The sequence below is a fragment of the Eumetopias jubatus genome, unplaced genomic scaffold (assembly GCF_037043125.1).
Source record: "Eumetopias jubatus isolate StellerSeaLion01/CBP00866 unplaced genomic scaffold, mEumJub1_p1.0 scaffold_9, whole genome shotgun sequence".
In the NCBI taxonomy this organism is placed as follows: Eukaryota; Metazoa; Chordata; class Mammalia; order Carnivora; family Otariidae; genus Eumetopias; species Eumetopias jubatus.
In genome coordinates this window covers 39,398,852-39,418,084 of record NW_028274815.1, presented here as the reverse complement: position 1 = coordinate 39,418,084, position 19,233 = coordinate 39,398,852, and the positions used below count along the sequence as shown (strand labels likewise).

The following is a 19,233-nucleotide window of genomic DNA, read 5'->3' as shown; positions in this document are numbered from 1 at the left end:
GTAGAACATCACTACAGACCTTGCAGACACCAAAGAGTTAATAAGGGATGAAATGGATCAATTTCCTGAAAAACAAGTTACCACAACTCACCTAATATGAAATGGATAATATGATAGATATTATTGATAATAATATAATAGGTAGTATGATATATAATGTTCAATTAAGGAAATTGAGTCATAATTTAAAAACAGTTACCAAATAAATACAAAAAATCTATGTAAAAAGATTTTTTTCCCTAAAAAGAAATCTCCAGGCTCAGATGGTTAAACTGGAAAATTCTATCAAATGTTTAAAGAATAATTAATGCAGAGATTGATGCATAAATACAGAGAGCAAACTGATAGTTGCCAAGGGGTGAAGGGGAATGGGAGGTTCAGGCTTCCAGTTGTAGAATGAATAATTCATGGGGATGAAAGGTACAGCATAGGGAATATAGTCAGTGGTACTGTAATAGTGATGTAAGGTGAGAGATGGTAGCTACACTTGTGTTGAGCATAAGATAATCAATAGAGTTGTCGAATCACTATGTTGTATGCCTGAAACGAATGTAACATTGTGTGTCAACTATACTTCAATTAAAAAAAGGAAACAAGAAAGAAAAAGAAAGAAAGAAAGGAAGGAAGGAAGGAATGAAGAAAGAAAGAAAGAAAGAAAGAAAGAAAGAAAGAAAGAAAGAAAGAAAGAAAGAAAGAAAGAAAGAAAGAAACAACACCAACTGTACAAAATCTCTCCTAGAAAATAGAAGAGGGGCAAAGTCTCCTAGAAAATAGAAAACTCTCCTAGAAAATAGAAGAGGAGCAAATGTCCCAATTCACTTTATGCAGGTAATATTACCCTGATACCAAAACCAGGCCAAAAAAAAAGTATAAAATAAGAAAACTACGGACCAATATCCCTCATGAATATAGACACAAAAACTCTTAACAAAATATATAGCAAAGAGAATTCAGTAATATGTGGGGCGCCTGGGCCGCTCAGTCATTAAGCGTCTGCCTTTGGCTCAGGTCATGGTCCCGGGGTCCTGGGATCGAGCCCCACTTGGGGCTCTCTGCTCAGTGGAAAGCCTGCTTCTCCCTCTCCCATTCCCCCTGCTTGTGTTCCCTCTCTCGCTGTGTCTCTCTCTGTCAAATAAATAAAATCGTAAAAAGAAAAAAAAGAATTCAGTAATATGTAAGGGGAATTAAACACCATGACCAAGGGGTTTATTCCAAGGATGTGGGGCTGGCTCAATATTTGAAAATCAATCAGTATAATCCAACGTAACAGGCTAGAGAAGAAAAATCACATGACCATATCATTCAATGCAGAAAAAAATTTTGACAAAGTTCAATATCCATTTGTGATTAAATAAATAAATAAACTCTGAAAAAATAGTAACAGAGGAAGTTCCTCAACTTGATAAAAATCATCTACAAAAAACCCTGCAGCTAACATTAAATTTATTTTTAAAAAGATTTTATTTATTTATTTGAGAGAGAGAGCATGAGCAGGGGTAGGGGCAGAGGAAGAGGGACAAGCAGACTCCTGGCTGAGCATGGAGCTTGACATGGGGCTTGATCCCAGGACCCTGAGATCATGACCTGAGCTGAAGTATATATATATATATATATATATATATATATATATATATATATATATATATACCACATCTTCTTTATCCATTCACCTGTCGATGGACATCTTGGCTCTTTCGATAGTTTGGCTATTGTGGACATTGCTGCTATAATCATCAGGGTACACATAGCCCTTTGGATCTCTACATTTGTATCTTTGGGGGTATTTACCCAGTAGTGCCATTGCTGGGTTGTACGGTAGCTCTATTTTCAACTTTTTGAGGAACCTTCATACTGTTTTCCAGAGTGGCTGCACCAGCTTGCATTCCCACCAACAATGTAGGAGGGTTCCCCTTTCTCCGCATCCCCGCCAACATCTGTCGTTTCCTGACTTGTTAATTTTAGCCTTTCTGACTGGTGTGAGGTGGTATCTCATTGAGGTTTTGATTTGGATATCCCTGATGCCAAGCAATGTTGAGCACTTTTTCATGTGTCGGCCATCAGGATGTCTTCTTTGGAAAAACGTCTGTTCATGTCTTCTGCCCATTTCTTGGTTGAATCATTTGTTCTTTGGGTGTTGAGTTTGATAAGTTCTTTATAGATTTTGGATAGTAGCCCTTTATCTGATATGTCATTTACAAATATCTTCTCCCATTCTGTCAGTTGTCTTTTGGTTTTGTTGACTGTTTCTTTTGCTGTGCAAAAGCTTTTTATCTTGATGAAGTCCCAATAGTTCATTTTTGCCCTTGCTTCCCTTGCCTTTGGTGATGTTTCTAAGAAGAAGTTGTTGTGGCTGAGGTCAAAGAGGTTATACAAAGCTGTAATCATCAAGACAGTATGGTACTGGCACAAAAACAGACACATAGATCAATGGAACAGAATAGGGAGCCCAGAAATAGACCCTCAACTCTATGGTCAACTAATCTTCGACAAAGCAGGAAAGAATGTCCAATGGAAAAAAGACAATCTCTTCAACAAATGGTGTTGGGAAAATTGGATAGCCACATGCAGAAGAATGAAGCTGGACCATTTCCTTACACCACACACAAAAATAGATTCAAAATGGTTGAAAGACCTAAATGTGAGACAGGAGTCCATCAAAATCCTAAAGGAGAACACAGGCAGCAATCTCTGCGATATCCACTTTCACCACTCTTATTCAACTTAGTGCCGAAAGTTTTAGCCACTGCAATAAGATAAGAAAAGGAAATAAGAGACACACAAATCAGAAAGGAAGAAATTAAATTGTTATTTACAGATGACATAATTATCTATGTAGAAATTTCAAGAAATCTACCAAAAACCTCCTAGAACTTAAAGTGATTTCAGTAAGGTCACAGAATAAAAGACAAATGTACAAAAAACATTTTACATGATATTTCCATATATATAGCAATGAACATGTGGACACCAAAATTAAAAATACAATGCTCTTTACAATCACTCAAAAAATGAAATACTTAGGTATAAATCTAACAAACATGTATAGGACTTGCATGCTGAAAATTACATAACACTGACAGAATCATGAAAGAATCAAAGTCTAAATAAAATGGAGATGCATACAATGTTCACAGATTGGAAACCCAACATGTGAAAATATCAGTGTTCTCCACATAAATATACAGGTTTAACACAATTCTTGCTTAAAAAAAGCTACCTACAAAAACACATTCTTTCTATATACAATCAACAACTAAAAAATAAAATTTGTTGGCCATAGCAACTTCTTACTAGATATGTCTCCTGGAGCAAGGAAAACAAAAACAAAAATAAACTGTTGAGATTATATCAAAATAAAAAGCTTATGCACAGGGGCACCTGGGTGGCTCAGATTGTTAAGCATCTGTCTTCAGCTCAGGTCATGATCTCCAAGTCCTGGGATTGAGCTCCATGTTGTGCTCCCAGCTCAGCGGGGAGTCTGCTTCTCCCTCTCCTTCTGCCTTGCCCCCTGCTTGTGCTCTCTCTCTCAAATGAATAAATAAAATCTAAAAAAAAAAAAAAAAGCTTCTGCACAGCAAAGGAAACAATCAACAAAACTAAAAGGCAACCTACAGAATGGGAGAAGATATTTTCAAATGATATATCTGATAAAGGGTTAGTATTCAAAATATATAAAGTCATAAACTCAACACCTAAAAAGTAAATAATCCAGTTAAAAAATGGGCAGAAGACATGAATAAACATTTTTCCAAAGAAGACATACAGACGGCTAACAGACACATGAAAAGATGCTCAACATCACTCATCAGGAAAATACAAATCAAAACTACAATGAGATATCACCTCTCACCTGTCAGAATGTCTAAAGTCAACAACACAAGAAGCAGCAGATATCGGTGAGGATGTGGAGAAAGGAGAACCTTCCTGCACTATTGGTGGGAATGTAAACTGGTGCAGCCATTCTGGAAAACAATGTGAGGTCTCCTTGAAAAGTTAAAAATAGAACTACCCTACAATCCAGTAATTGCACTACTAGGTATTTACCCAAAGAACACAAAAATACCAATTCAAAGGGATACATGCACCCCAATGTTTATAGCAGCATTATCTACAATGGCCAAATTATGGAAAGAGCCTAAATGTCCATTGACTGATGAATGGTTAAAGAAGATGTGGTATATAAATACAATGGAATATTACTTAGCCATAAGAAAGAATGAAATCTTGCCATTCACAATGATGTGGATGGAGCAAGAGAGTATTACGCTAAATGAAATAAGTCAGAAAAAGGCAAATACCATATGACTTCATTCACATGTGGAATTTAAGAAAAACAAATGAGCATAGGGGAAAAAAGGAGAGAGACGCAAACCAACTCTTAACTATAGAGAGCACACTGATGGTTACCAGAGGGGAGGTCAGTGGAGGGTTAGGTTAAATAGGTGATGGGGATTAAGGAGTGCACTTGTGATGAGCACCAGGTGTATGTAAGTGTTGAATCACTAAATTGTATACCTGAAGCTAATATACTGTATGTTAACTAACCGGAATTTAAATAAAAACTTAAAATAAAATAAACTTAAAATAAAATAAAATGACACTATTATTTATAATGTCATAAAAGTCAATCAATTAGGAATAAATTTAATGAAAATATACAAAACTCCTTTATAGACAACTACAAAACACTGCTTATAGAAATTAAAGAATATCTAAATAAATGGAGAGATATACCATATTCATGAAATGGAACTCAGTACTGTAAAGACATCAATTCACCGCCAAAGTGACCTATAGATTTAATGCAATCCCAACACCTAGAAGGGTTTTCTGTGGTGAATTTTGATAAGCTAATTTGAAAATTTTATTTGGAAATGCAAAATACTTAACATTGGAAGATTTATGCTACCTGATATCAACAGTATTATAAAATTCTAATAACTACTGTTGTGTGGTGTTGGTGTGAAATTATTATAGAGACTAATGGAACAGAATAGAGAATCCAGTAGCAGAACCTGGTTTATAACAAATACCACCACAATTCCGTGGAGAAAATGATATTCTTTCCATTAAATTCCACAAGGTCAATTTAGATACCCATAAGAAAAAAAAATGAACTTTGATCCCTACCTCACACTAAATTCATTTGAGATGGAGCACAGACTAAAATATGATAGGTAAAAAAGCAAAGCTGCTAGAACAAAACATAGGAAAATATCTTCATGACTTTGGGGTAGGCAAAGATGACTTAAACAGAACACAAATTTTAAACAGCTATAAAACAATCATTAAAATGGACTTCTTTAACATTTAAGAACTTTTATTCATCAAAAGATGATGGTGAAAAGGGAAGCCAAAAACTGCTTCATATTTTCAAAATAAAAACACTCATATCTAGTATATATAAAGGACTTTTTTATATTAATAACAATAGGCCCAGCCCAATTTTTTAATGAGCAAAATACCTGAATAGACACTTCACAAGAGAGAACCTTCAAATTGCTATTAAGAATATGAAAAGATGATCCACTTCATGATTAATCAGAGAGATAAAAATTAAAACCATAAGTAAATACTACTACATCCCCACAAGAATGGTTAATATTAAAAGCACTGACAATATCAAGTGCTGGAAAAAGTATGGGGACTCATATACTGCTGGTTAGAGTATACGTTGTTACAACTAGTTTGGAAAATTCTTCAGCAGTAGCTACTAAAGATAACTATATGTGTTAACTTTATGATATAACAATTCCATCCTTTATTATATACTCAACATAAGTGTTTGTCCATTAAAAGACATGTATAATATTCAAAGCAGCTTTATTCATAATGGCAAAAACTGGAAACAAATGTCCATCAGCAATCAAATGAATATATAAATTATGATATATTCATATAATAATATACTAATTAATACAGCAATACAAAAAATGAACTGTAGATACATACAACATCATAGTTGAATCTCAGTGGAACTTCTCACTGTGCTTTGTTTGGACTTGAATTCTGTGTACTGCAGTCAAGAAATTGCCCTAGGCAGAGAGCTGAGTAATCATGGGGTTTTTCCCTGTTAGTTTCCCTCCTTTCAGCAATCTCAGCCTTATATTGCCTGTTGTCCACATCCTGAAAATAATTGCTCATGTATTTTTGTCTGGACTTATAGTTATGGCAAGACCAGTCCAGTACCAGTTACTCCATCATGGTCGGAAGTAGAAATCCAGAGTTATTTTAAGAAGTAGTAGGAACTGTATTTAGGAAAACTGGTTGAGACAGGAACACTGACTAGGTAACTGCAGGATCTTTTATTCATAATGGACCTATTGACATAGGATATTTAGGTGAAAGGATGATCAGTAAATTTTGGATACGATGTGATTGACATGTCATATTTAAAGGTTGATCTGCTATCACAGAGAGGCCTCAAAATGCAATGACTTAAATTAAATGGAAGTTTGTTTTGTGGAAGAGTCTAGTAATCTCCATAGCCAGGTGGCTCTGTTTGAGGTCATTCAGTGACCCAGGCTGGTAAGGCATTTCTGTGCATTTATTTCACCTAATGTCTAAGGTTGCATCAGTTATCACCATAATCTGGCAGGTTGGAAGTAGAGAAGAGAAAGTGAAAATACATATACCCAATGTTTTAAGTCAAGATCCCAAAGTGGCATGTATCACTTTTGCTTACATTGTACTGTCAAGAATTAGTCACATTGGCTGGGAAGATGGCAGAGTAGGACATTCCTGGGCTGACCTCTTGCCATGTGGCTGCCTAGAGAGCACCAATGTCGGCATAAATAACCCAAAAAGCAGCCCGAAAACTGGCAGAACAGACTCTCCACCACCCAGCATAGACAAGAGGCCACAGCGAAGCAGATCCACCCCCTCCGATTGCTCTTGGCAAGATCCCATCAAAGTGGTGCCACAAGCTTGGCAGTGTGTGTGCGGCCCAGACAAGGTCAGCACCACTCCAAAGTGAGTCCTGACCCAGGGAGAGGGGAAGATAACCACACACCCATCTGATTATGACCCCAGCAGTGGGCTGAGGGCAGGCAGCTGGTCTGACTGCAGGCCCCACCCACCAACAAAAGCTTCTCCGGGGATGACACAGGGACAGTGCCTGCAGTTTGGTGCTACTGCATCTCTGGCAAACGCCTGGTCTGATTCAACTCAAGCCCAAGGCATCCCCGGAGCAGCCCACTAACACCATGGGCACCAGACTCTGCCCACAACAGGCAGGGAGCCATCGCAGACAACAGGACTGAAGGCAAACACATCCCAGCCACAAGGTAGGACATCCCTGGAGCAACACACATAGGAGACACCCCCTGAAGCACCAGGTTCTGGGGAACAGACATTGCAGGACCTCTTCTTCATAGAGCCAATACTTTCAAGTGCAGGAGACATAGCTGACTTTCCTAACACAGAAAAACAGACAACGCAAGAGACAGAATGAGGAGACAGAGGAATATGTCCCAAATCAGAGAACAGGACAAAATCAGAGCAGGAGACCTAAGCGAAATGGAGATAAGTAATATGTCTGATAGCGAATTTAAAGTAATGTTCATAAAGATGCTCGCTAGAATTGAGGAAGGACTGCAGGACTTCCATGAGACCCTCCACCAAGAGCTAGAAGACGTAAAAAAGAACCAGTTAGAGCTATTGGACTCACTAAATGGAAATAAAAATAGACCATTTAGAATAAATAGCAAGCAAGAGGAAGTAGAAGAAAGGACCAGCCACCTGGAGGACAGAGTCATGGAAAGCAATCAAGCCAAGCAGATGAGAGGGGGAAAAAATACGCAAAATGAAAATAGACCCAGGGAACTGAGCAACGCTGTCAGGCATAACAGTCGCATGATAGGGATCCCAGAAGGAGAAGAGTGAGGAAAGGAGACAGAAGATTTGTCTGAAGAAATAATAGCTGAAAACTTCCTGAATCTGGGGAAGGAATGAGAAATCCAGATTCAGTAGGCACAGAGAGCCCCCAACACAACCAACCCAAAGAGGTCTGCACCAAGACACAAAGTAAATAAGATGGCCAAAAGTAGTGATAAAGAGAGAATTTTAAAAGCAGCAAGAGAAAGGAAAGCAGGTACATACAAGGGAAACCCCATATGGCTATCAGTGGGTTTTTCAGCAGAAACTCTGCAGGCCAGAAGAAAGTGGCATGATAAATTCCAACTGCTAAAAGGAAAAATCTACAGCCAAGAATACTCTATCCAACAAGGCTTTCATTTAGAATAGAGGGAGAGATCAAGTTTCCCAGAAAAACAAAAATTAAAAGCAAAACCAGCCACGTCCCTGTCACACATGATGCTATCGGCCTGTGGGTCCCAAATTCACGGTCCGGCTGCCCTCCTGCCTGAGTCAGCGTGCACGGCCTGCCACCTGCTAAATGCCAAGTCAACATGCCTTCACCTCAGATTGCCAAGGGCTAAAATTGACACTGTTCCCCTCAAATTTCAGCCCCTGTGCCCAAGTTTGTGCACAAAAGTGGGAATAATTATAACAGCAGAATGAAGCAACCCAAACATCTATTTCTGTGGAATATAGAATGGATAAAAGGAGTGTGCTAGTCTGAGAACATCTCCAAAAAGCACATGAACAATACATACAGCATGATTCTGGTTAGTTAAAAAAAAACAAAAACAAAAACCTGGGAGGAATAAAACAAGATGAAACCAGAGAGGGAGACAAACCATAAGAGACTTCTTAAGCATAGGAAAGAAACAGGCTTGCTGGAGGGGAGGTGGGGGGGGGATGGGGTGACTGGGTGGTGGGCATGAAGGAGGGCACGTGATAGAATGAGCACTGGGTGTTGTATGCAACTGATGAATCACTGAACTCTACCTCTAAAACTAATAATACACTATATTGTTAATTAATTGAACTTAAAATTAAAAAAAAGGAAATTCCCCCCCCCCAAAAAAGAATTAGTCACATTGGTCACACCTAACTACAATGTGGGCTGAGAAATAGAGTTGATAGCTGGGAATTTATTCAGCTAAAATTCTAGTGTAGGGGCGCCTGGGTGGCTCAGTTGGTTAGGCGACTGCTTTTGGCTCAGGTCATGATCCTGGAGTTCCGGGATCGAGTCCCACATCGGGCTCCCTGCTCAGCAGGGAGTCTGCTTCTCCCTCGGACCCTCCCCCCTCTCATGCTCTCTCTCTCTCTCTCATTCTCTCTCTCAAATAAATAAAATCTTAAAATAAAATAAAATAAAATAAAATTCTAGTGTAACAGAAGAACAGGAGACTAGATAGCAGGGTGGGGGGAGAACAATAATCTGCAAGTCTACCATGGATGCTTATGGGTCATCCAAGTGAAATGCCCAGCAGATAGCTCTATACAGGGACCTGGTATTGAATAGAGTGTTCTGAACTGGAGATGTGGATTCAGAAGCCATCAGCATATAAGTAGGAGTCAAGGACATGAGTATTGATGAAATCACCCAAATGAATTGAGAACTGGAACAGAACTCTAAAGGAACAATAACTCTGAAAAAATAAGGGAGGAAGATCCCAGGAAGGAAATTATTTTTTATTATTTATTTATTTTTTTAAAAGATTTTATTTATTTATTTGACAGAGAGAGACACAGCAAGAGAGGGAACACAAGCAGGGGCAGTGGGAGAGGGAGAAGCAGTCCTCCTGCAGAGCAGGGAGCCCGAAGCTGGGCTCGAGCCCAGGACCGGGGATCACGACCAGAGCTGAAGGCAGACGCTTAACGACTGAGCCACCCAGGAGCCCCAAGGAAATTATTTTTTAAAAAGGATCAAAGAAGTAGGAAGAAAACCAGGTAGAGTAGTACCAAAGAAGCCTGAGGGAAAGGAATTTCAAGGAGGGAGTGGTCAATAAAGTCACCATATGCAGAAAGCTCAGGTACTATAAGTACAAAAATGCATTCATTAATTATTAATTCAACTGGGGCTGTGTGGGTGGCTCAGACAGTTAAGTCCCAGACTCCTGATTTCCCTGATTTCAGAGTTGTGGGATCGAGCCCCTCGTGGGGCTCCATGCTCAGCGTGGACTTTGCTTGTTCCTCTCCCTCTGCGCCACCCTGCCACCGCCACCGTGCTTGCTTGTGCTCTCTCTCTCAAATAAATAAAATCTTTAAAAAAATTCAACTGGAATTAATCCAAATATATGTGAATAATAAACAAATGAATGTTGAATAAAGAAATAAAGGCCTAAAAGGTTAATAGTGAAAACAAAAGGAGAGATTAGGGCAATGCAAGAGAGTGATTTTATTGGGGGTAATAGCTGAAATGTGATTGGCCATGAGTTGAGACTTGTTGAAATTGGCTACATGGGAATTCATTGTATGAATCTCTCCACTTTTGCATGTGATTTAAAAAAAATATTTTTTTGGTAGGCTCCATGCCCCACATGAAGCCCAACACCGGGCTTGAACTCACAAACCCGAGATCAAGACCTGAGCTGAGACCAAGAGTTGGATGCCTAACTGACTGAGCCACCCACGCACCCCTGGGATTAAAATTTTCTGAGGAAAAAAATGGTTTATGGGCGCCTGGGTAGTTCAGTTTGTTAAGCGTCTTCCTTTGGCTCAGGTCATGATCTCAGGGTCCTGGGATCGAGCCCTGCAACCCTGCTTAGCAGGGAGCAGGCTTCTCCCTCTCCCTCTGCCCCTCCTGCCTGTTCATGCACTTGCTCTCTCTCAGATAAATAAATAAAGTCTTAAAAAAAAACAACAGTTTAAAAAAATCCACCTCTTCTTCCCAAAAGGAAGGACACAGACTGAGATAAAATATCTGCAATACATATATTTGACAAAGGACTTATATCCAGAATATATGAGGAACTCCTATAATTCAACAAAAAAAGACAAACAGCAACCCAATAGAAAAATGGGCAAAAGATCTCACAAAAGAGGTAATTCAAATGGTCAGTAAACATAGGACAAGGGTCTCAGCCTCATTAGCTGTCGGAGAAAGGCAAATTAAAATCACAAAGAAATATCTCTATATACCCACCAGAATTTCAGAAATGAAAAAAATTATAACATCAAATTTTAGCAAGAATGTAGAACAACTGGGACTCTCATGTACTGCGGGGGAGGATACAAATCGATACAACTACTTTAGAAAACTGCCAGTGTCTGCCAAACCTGAACATAGGCAAACTGATTCAGAAATTCTACCCTTGACAAAAATGTGAACCGAAGTCACATACGAGAATGCGCATAGCGGTACTATTTGCAATGGTCAGAAAGTGTCTATTTTGTCTCGATGTCTATTTTGATAGAATGGATCAACTGTGGGATGTTCAGATGATAGAACACTATGCAGTAATGAAAATGAACGAAGTACTGCTATACGTAAGAGAGGACACTCACAAACACAATTTTAGATGGAAGAAGCTATCCACAAAATACAACATACCATAGGATCCCATTCACATACCATTCAAGAATAAGCAAAACTACCCCAGTGTTTAAGAAGCTGTCATAGAGATTAAATTTGGGAAGGATGGTAAAAGTCGTGACAAGGAGGAAACCCGGGAAGATTTCTAGGATGTGACAGTTACTCTGTTTCTTGATATGGGTGATGGGTTATGTGAGTGTTGAGTCTGTGAGAAAATAATAACATGCACATTTAATATTTACATACTTTTACGGAGAGTGTTGCCTTTCAGTAAAAACTTTTAACTAAATGGAAAAAAGAATGTGTTTTCCCTGAAGGACTGGAAGTGGCTAAAGAAGGAATCGATGGAGAAGGTACTGTCCGTTTGTTCCACCCTTCTGTCCTACGTCCCCCTTTTTTAATCAATAAAGTTATGAGGCATCAAAAGCCTTTTCTTATTTCTACCCATGGTTCGCCATTTGGGAATATTATTTCAGAAACACTAGTCCCACACTCAGACTATGTACTAATTCTCAGATAAACAAGCATCTTAGAGCTAACACCACATTCTCCTGGACCAAGAACTCCAAGCTGTTGGAATGAACTCTAGGTCTGATTACCAGATTCTAAATAAAATGCATGTATTTTCCCAGAATGGGTAAATTACATATATTCCTCCTTAGCATTAAAGGAATATAACTGAATTAATTCCTGTAGTCTTTTTTAGCATCAGAAAACTCTGAAATGATGGGTCCTTCCTCCAATTTCTATATAACCCAGTCTGGTGCATATTATGCCGTAAGTCGTCTTTTACCTCTCAACCTTTCCCCAGTCATGAAAATACAGTAGTCTGTGTAGATCTGCCCTGATTCAGTAACAGCAGAGAATATGCTCAGTGGAAGTAGAAGAAAGCTGATCTCATGTCTCCCCTGTTCCCTGTTTTGGAGATAATTCAGGGTAACTGGATGAGTCAGTCGCTAAACTCATGAGGCTGGGCTTTAATACCGTACAGTTCACAGGTTTCTCTCTAAATAGAAATTGTGGTTAAATATGTGGCATTTTGATGAAGAGATGTAGATATCATATTATATTTCAGAGTGAGGTTATATTAGAGCTAACTTTTTTTTAAACAGATGAACTCCTGATTTCATTCTCCTTCCCATGGTGATGTGGGATGTATCCAAATCTGGGCATTCAGCACCTGCTATGGCTATATTGCCAGGTAACTGCATGATTTTCTGTAAATCCTGGCAGATGGACTGTTTGTAGATTTTTGCAAATGTAGCATGCCTTTTGTTAGATGATGAGTGTGCCAATTTATTCATGACAGGGACAGCCACAACCTAAATTGAGGCAGAAGATTGGACAAAACATTTGCTTCTGACACTCAGATTCTATTATTTTAAACAGAAAAAACAAACAAACAAACAGGAAAACTGTTAAGAATGACACACTCTTTTTTCCTTCTCATCAGACAAGATAAAGTGCTTTTAAAGCAAAGCAATATACATCAAGTTTGGTCACAGTCCACCATGTTGATACTAACAAATAATTTGAACAATACTGCCTTAAAAGCCCAAAATATTGCTGTGTTTGGCAAGAGGGGTCTCTTACCCAAGCCGCTGGCAACAAAGCTGTGAGTCAGCTTGAGGCATTTTGTTCCAGAAACCTACTGTTTTAGCCACTTGACTCAGTAATTAAGTAAAACTAAATGGGGAGCGCTTAAACAATAAAGACAAAAGCAGCCCTGAAAATACCAGAATTCTAACTTCTGTTTTGCTGGCCTCAAACCCTACAAAAACAAAGACTACTTTGTTTTTGTGAAAGGACTTCATAAAACCCCAAATAAGTTACCCATGTGGAAATACATCACCAGACCCTGCTTTATCAACAAATATATGATGGTCTCAAAGTACATTCCCAAATGAGGAGAGCTCATAGAATTTTACGAACAGTAGTGAGGGTGACTAAATATACATTGTACATGAGCATCATTTTTCTATTCTACAACTGGCAGCATGCTATGGATAATTGGTGAGACTGTCAGGAGTTAACCTTTTATAAGGGAGGCAAGGAACAAGATTTCTCTCTTTCCCACCCCATCTCCCTAAATGGGTTTTCCAGGAAACAGAAACTTTTCACTTTGTTGAAACGTTTTAAGGTTTCAAAACATTTTAAAATTTAATAGTTTTAAAACTATTTTGAATATAATAAAATGAATTTTTCTGACTTCTGGTGCAAATGGCACTGGTAAAATTTTTTCTGGACACAGAATCGGTTGGTAAGATAGTGATATTCTCTCAGGAGACACTGTACTTTCTGGCCACAAACTACTGTTTTGTGTTTGGGTTTTTTTTTTTTCCTTAATGCCTTTTACCTCTAACTGTCAAACTACTGTAACTATGACTTCTTTGCCTGCCCTGCCTCTAATAGGCTCCACCTCTTACTTCAAACTCTGTGTAGTTTCTATTCTATAGATTGGGAAGCTAAATCACCAAGCTCATTCAAGTTCTATGTAAAGTAAGAATAAATTCTGAGTAAGCATCTGTGTGATTCTTCATTCATTCAGTAGATGCTTATAAGAAAACACTAAGTGTCCATCAACAGATATATGGGTAAAAATATGGCATATATTCCACTGTATTTGTGCCACCACATTGTATATACCCCATATATGCAATGGAATATTATTCAGCCACAAGAAACAAGGAAATCTTGCCATCATTGACAACATGGATGGGTCTTGAGGGCATTATGCTAAGTAAGTTAGACAAAGACAAAAACTATATGATATCACTTATATGTGGAATCTACAAAAAAGAAAAAAAAAAAAGAACAAAAAAGCCCAACTCTTGGAAACAGAAAGTAGAATGGTGGTTACCAGGGACTGGAGGATGGGGGAAATGGGGAGATGTTTGTCAAAGAGTACAAACTTCCAGTGAGAAGATGAGTAAGTTTTGGGGATCTAATGCACAACATTGTGATTATACTTAAAATACTGTATTTATTTACTTGAAAGTTGCCAAGAGAGTGGATCTCAAATGTTATTACAAATCATGTGATGTGGTGGAGGTGTTAGCTAATGCTACCATGGTCATCAAACTGCAATATATATCTATCAAGTCAACACATTGTACACCTTAAACTTACACAATATTATATGTCAATTTTATCTCAATACAGTTGGAAAAAATAAATTAAAAAACAAACAAACAAAAAAAGAAAACAGGTAGTACCTGACCTTTGACATCTGTTTGGGTGCCTCTCTACTTTTAAGTTCATTTTTGTTCTTATTAGATAAATACGTTATAAATTCAGTTAGATATTGTCAATTCTAAGAGTGTTTTAAAACAGACTATAGGGGCGCCTGGGTGGCTCAGTTGGTTAAGCGACTGCCTTCGGCTCAGGTCATGATCCTGGAGTCCCGGGATCGAGTCCCACATCGGGCTCCCTGCTCGGCAGGGAGTCTGTTTCTCCCTCTGACCCTCTTCCCTTTCATGCTTTCTCTCTCTCTCACATAAATAAGTAAAATCTTTAAAAAAAATAAATAAAACAGACTATAAATGAGAATATTCAAGCACCATTTGTTCAGCATATAATATAAAGAACTATCATTCCATCATCACGTAAATTAAGAAAACTTGACAGTAACAAGTACGCAATTTAGCATAAAGGATAATGTAATTTTGACAAAAGACTATTCCTATTGTCTTTTCTACACATGCACTTATTTCTAAGTGAAAATATGGTAGAAAGAAACTTGAACAAGATAGAATCTTATCCAGAGGTTTTAAAGAATCCACCACAGCTTTGACTGGCTGACGTCATTTTTTAAGAAAATATTTGGGTACGTTTAGGTGGAGCAAACACACTGTTACCCCTACCACTCCTCCTTATGCCTGTTTCACTGGGCCCTGAAGATGTTCAGATTTGGAAGCTGTGTCCTAGTCACATCTTTAACTACCTTGGTTGTCCTGAATTTCGATCACCAATTAAGTCGGGATTCCTTCTTGTCCACCTGTTGCACAGGGATATTATTAAGTAAAATGATCTATTATATACGAATCAATAAAAACTTTGGGTGAGAAGATGGCACAAAAAATTAAGCAAAGAGATTGCCTAATCAGTATACTTAAATTTTGGCAACAAGAAGTAGAATGATTAAAAGATGATTCAAAATGTCATTTTAACAATTAAAATTTCCATTCTTTCTTCTCTAAATTTTAATCAAATCCAATAGCAAAAAGGACCCAACACTTTACCTATGCTACCTTTTGTCCCTTGGATAGTTTTAAGTAATAATAAAATGGTCAAGGGGAAAAAAGTGGGAGCAAAGAGAAAGATTACATGAATAATCTTCCAGGCTCCCAAATAATCTGGAGATGAAAAGAGTTATGGGACTACAAAAAATAAGATTTTTGTCTTGGAGCAGGCCATAAATACCGAGGTCTTTGTCAGTACTAATGGGTACTAAAAATATAATTTATCTTTTCTAGCTACACTAGATGGGTGGTAAAAAGTTTGGTAAAGGGCAAAATTAAAATAGATTTTTAAAATTCAAGCCAATAATTACTTACTGAATGTCGACTCTGGGTCTAATATGTTAAGGATATAACAGTAGATTATAACATTACTCCTGCCCTCAGGGATCTCTTATCCTTAAAGAAAGACTTACACAAAAACATGAGAGAAGACTGTAGAAAAACTTTCGAGAACACAATCATGTATCCTACTATTACAGTTAACCAGAGTTCAGTAACTACAAAGCCCACATACTTGGAAATTTTAGTTTATTAAATTCAATAGGTTGCTCTACGAATTCGAACTTTCTTTTTAAACACAGTTCAAGTTTAGAGTCTGTCAACCTTGAATATTTCCTTCAATTCTCCACCTCCAGAAAAATCTGACAAAAGCATCATTTGCTATGCTTAACGATTAAGGGATGAGTCAAACTTCCCTGGAGACCCGACCCTCTGGCAATTATTTCCTCCCCAACTTCATTGTATTATTTTTACTGCGTGTCTAACATTCGAAATGTATATCTATTTTATACCCTGCACTGTGGATATTTAGATGACTAGTGCACAGGTGCTACCTTAAAGTAGTTCACCCAAAAGACGCACATGCATAGTTTCAATACAATGCAATTAAGTATGACAGACGTGTGTAAGGTATCAGTGGGATGTAAAAAGGGCACGTATCAAGAAAGGGCAAGATATCACTAAGATTAGAAGAAGGGCATGTATCAATCTGCTCCATTGTTGGTGATACTAAGTTTGATCACTTGAGTAAGATGACAGCTGCCTGAGCTTTCAGTGTAGATATCTTTGTCTCTTTACAAGCCTGGTGGGGAAGGAAAAGATGGGCAGGAGGGTGTAGAATTTCTGGATGAAGTGGGATCTAGCCAGACAAACCAGAGAAGGGATGAGAACACTAGGTAGAGGTGAGAACAAAGCACCAAGCTGAGAAAAACTAGAGCATGGGCCTGGAGAGACAAGCACTCCACAGAGTGTGATGATGTCTCTTTGAAGTCAACCAGGAAGATTATGAAGGGCCTTGAAAGCTGGTTTTAAGGAGACTGTGGTTTATCTTCTAGGGCAGTAGTCTCCAAAGTGTGATGTATGTGCCTTAGGATGGAGAAATTTTAATTGTCTTTTAAAATGTCTATACTTTTGTGTACATTTCATAACAGGACAATATTTTTTTAATATATATTAAGATTTTATTTATTTGAGAGAGAGAGAGAATGAGAGACAGAAAGAGAGAGCATGAGATGGGGGAGGGTCAGAGGGAGAAGCAGACTCCCCACCGAGCAGGGAGCCCAGCGTGGGACTTGATCCCAGGACTCCAGGATCATGACCTGAGCCGAAGGCAGTCACTTAACCAACTGAGCCACCCAGGTGCCCCATAATGGGACAATATTATGGGTCTATGACCCATTAACTGAAATCAGGACCCTAAGAGGACTGGGGGTAGGAGAGACAATGAAAAGCTGTTTTACTAAGTACTGAAATGCACCCACGAGAAGCTGTTCAGCAGATGGCTGAATATAAAACTGGAGACCTGGGGAGGGGCCTTTGGCCATGTAGACTGGGGACATCCACTGAAAACATGAAAGAGCAGTGAACCCATGGCAGAACTCTAGGACATGATTACCTTTTTTCAAAAGGAAAATTAGAAGCACAAGGAGCAGTGTTTGCATTTTTATTTAAAAATTTAAAAGAGCTCCCAAATATTAATAGCTGGTCCTTAATATTTTCATTAGTGTATGAAAATGAGGCTCCGTCTACTATGAAGCAAAAAAAAAAAAAAGTTTCTGCTAGTAACCCAGCAGTAATTTAGAGTAAGAAAATTATATTTTCTTACCATTTTGGGGGGCAGTCAAGAAAAGATTTTAAAAGTGCACCATGAAACTCAGACCTGATCACAGTGCGGGGCCAGGGAAAACACAAAGTGAGCTTGGAACACCTTGTGTCAAAAAGCAAGCAAGTGCTTCAAGATTGAAAGGGATATATCAATAGCACAGAAGAGCTGGCCTAGAGGAGCTCCCACTTACCAAATTTGGTTTAATTTTAACACATTGAATGTAAAAAGAAACTAAGTCCAGTAATATTCATTGAGAACACAATTTTAAACATTGAATGTAAAAAGAAACTAAGTCCAGTAATATTCAAAGTATGTGAGAAAGAAAAATGGAAAAATAGCTGTACACACACACACACACACACACACACACACACACAAATGCCAGCTAAAAAATGTAGAATGAAGGATGCAATTAGAAAATCCCCACGTTATGGGGCGCCCGGGTGGCTCAGTCGATTGAGCATCTGACTCTTGATTTCAGCTCAGGTCATGATCTCAGGGTCGTGGGATTGAGCCCTGAGTCAGGCTCCACGCTCAGGGGGAGTCTGCTTGAGATCCTCTCTCCCTCTCCCTCTGCCCCTATTAACCCCGCCCCATCCCTGCCCCCACGCTGTCTCTAAATCAACCAATCTTAAAAAAAAAAAAATCGCCATGGTACAAATCCTATTTAATAATTGATTTACACTAATAACCATCGGTGGATGTTAAAACCATTGGGTTTCTAACATAACACTGAATGTTAACTATACTGGAATAAAAATTTTAAAAAATTGGATATTCACATAGCCTCACAGGTTCCCTCTTAAGTGAAAAAGTATCTTACAATGGAAAGATATTACTTTAACCAAATTTAGCTTCACCAATGATGGGACAAACTGATACAAAATGTCTTCTGATGTCATACAAATGGGAGGTAGATATCATCCAGGCAATATTAACTTAAATCTAATCATGAGGAAACAGACCAATCCAGAATGTAGAACATTCTATAAGCCAACTAGCCTGTACTCTTCAAAAATTTATCAGGAAAGACTTAAAAAAAAAAAAAAGGCAGGGAACTGCTCTTAGAGAAAAGGATGAAAGGAAGAAGGATGAATGCATGAACCTTGCCTGAGGTTCACAATAAAAATAAAACGAAAACATATAAAGGATATTTTGGAAGCAAGTGGTAAGTAGGGATTGGATATTAAATATTACTAAGTCAATGTTAATAAATTTCTTGGGTGTGATAATGATATAGTGGTTATGTAAAAAGAAGTTCTTGTTCTTAGGAGATACATGGTGATATATTCAGTGGTAAAGAAACATCAGGGTGACTAAAATTTATTTTCAAAGGGATCAGCAACAAACAAAAAACAAAACAGAGAAAAGAAAAAAGATAAATATACACAGAGAAGATAAAGCAAAGGTAACAAAATACCAACACTTGGTGAATTAGAGAAATGGATGTTCATTGTACTGCTTCCAATTTTTCTGTAGTTTTTGTAATTTTTCAAAATCAAAGT

General features: G+C 38.1%; 1 protein-coding gene across 1 annotated transcript in view; it reads right to left on the bottom strand.

The window, feature by feature from the left end:
• RNF103 (ring finger protein 103) overlaps window positions 1-19,233 on the bottom strand; it is a 113,599-nt gene that overhangs the window by 73,740 nt on the left and 20,626 nt on the right. The gene's annotated exons all lie outside the window — the stretch shown is intronic.